Below are 895 nucleotides of genomic sequence, written 5' to 3'. Positions count from 1 at the left end.
TCAAGTTATTTTTCCAACATGAATACATTTCACACCAGTCCAGTTAGGGATTCTATACACATTATCATCAACTGATAATAATCCATTTCTGTGTCCCGTAAGTGTCTTGCCTCTCTAGATGAAGATTTGAATGTAAATGGTTTATCTGAGAAGTGAGCCCAGTAGATAGTGATGGGGGGAAAAAGTAGCCAATAAACCCCATGTTATGAGGTAAGTTATAGCTGAGGGGAACTGGGACATAGTCTTGGGGAAGTTTGTGGAAGGCAGTGTAGAACAGTTAGCCCCAACATTAACCCAACGGGGGAGTTGTTGCAGAAGGCTATTTCCCAGGGATTTAATTCTCTAGCACCACTGGCCTGCCCGAACACCAACAGAGAAGATGCTTTAGTCACCAAAGAATAACCTCAGGTAAAGAGATACAAATGCTGGGATTTAGAAGTCAGAACCTATTGCACTGAAATAAGGAAGAGGGGGACGTGGGTAGATCCCTGCAGCATTTGCTACCTAGCACTTGGCTAGTTTCCCTATTAGGGTTTTGACAAAGTGGGACTTAGCTGACGCAGTTTGTGCCTTTGAATCACAGTGTACCTGATGTCATCCCACAGACATTTTAGTTATGTCGATCAGCAAATTTTCTTTTCAGTTCAACCAGTTTGAGTCAAGTGTCTTACCCTATAGATCAATGAGGACTAAATAAAGCACACGGGAAGCAGGAATTTATATTCTATTGATTTTGCTTCATCACACAATCTGATCAATATTTTGGGATATATATAATTTATACTTATATATTATATGTATAATTTTATATTTATATATTATATATAATTCATATATATATTATACATTTATTTATATAGATTATATACTATTTATATAGATTTTTAGATATTAT

The sequence above is a fragment of the Tupaia chinensis genome, unplaced genomic scaffold (assembly GCF_000334495.1).
Source record: "Tupaia chinensis unplaced genomic scaffold, TupChi_1.0 Scaffold000682_1, whole genome shotgun sequence".
NCBI classification, from domain to species: Eukaryota; Metazoa; Chordata; class Mammalia; order Scandentia; family Tupaiidae; genus Tupaia; species Tupaia belangeri.
Note: the sequence above shows the minus strand (reverse complement) of the source record.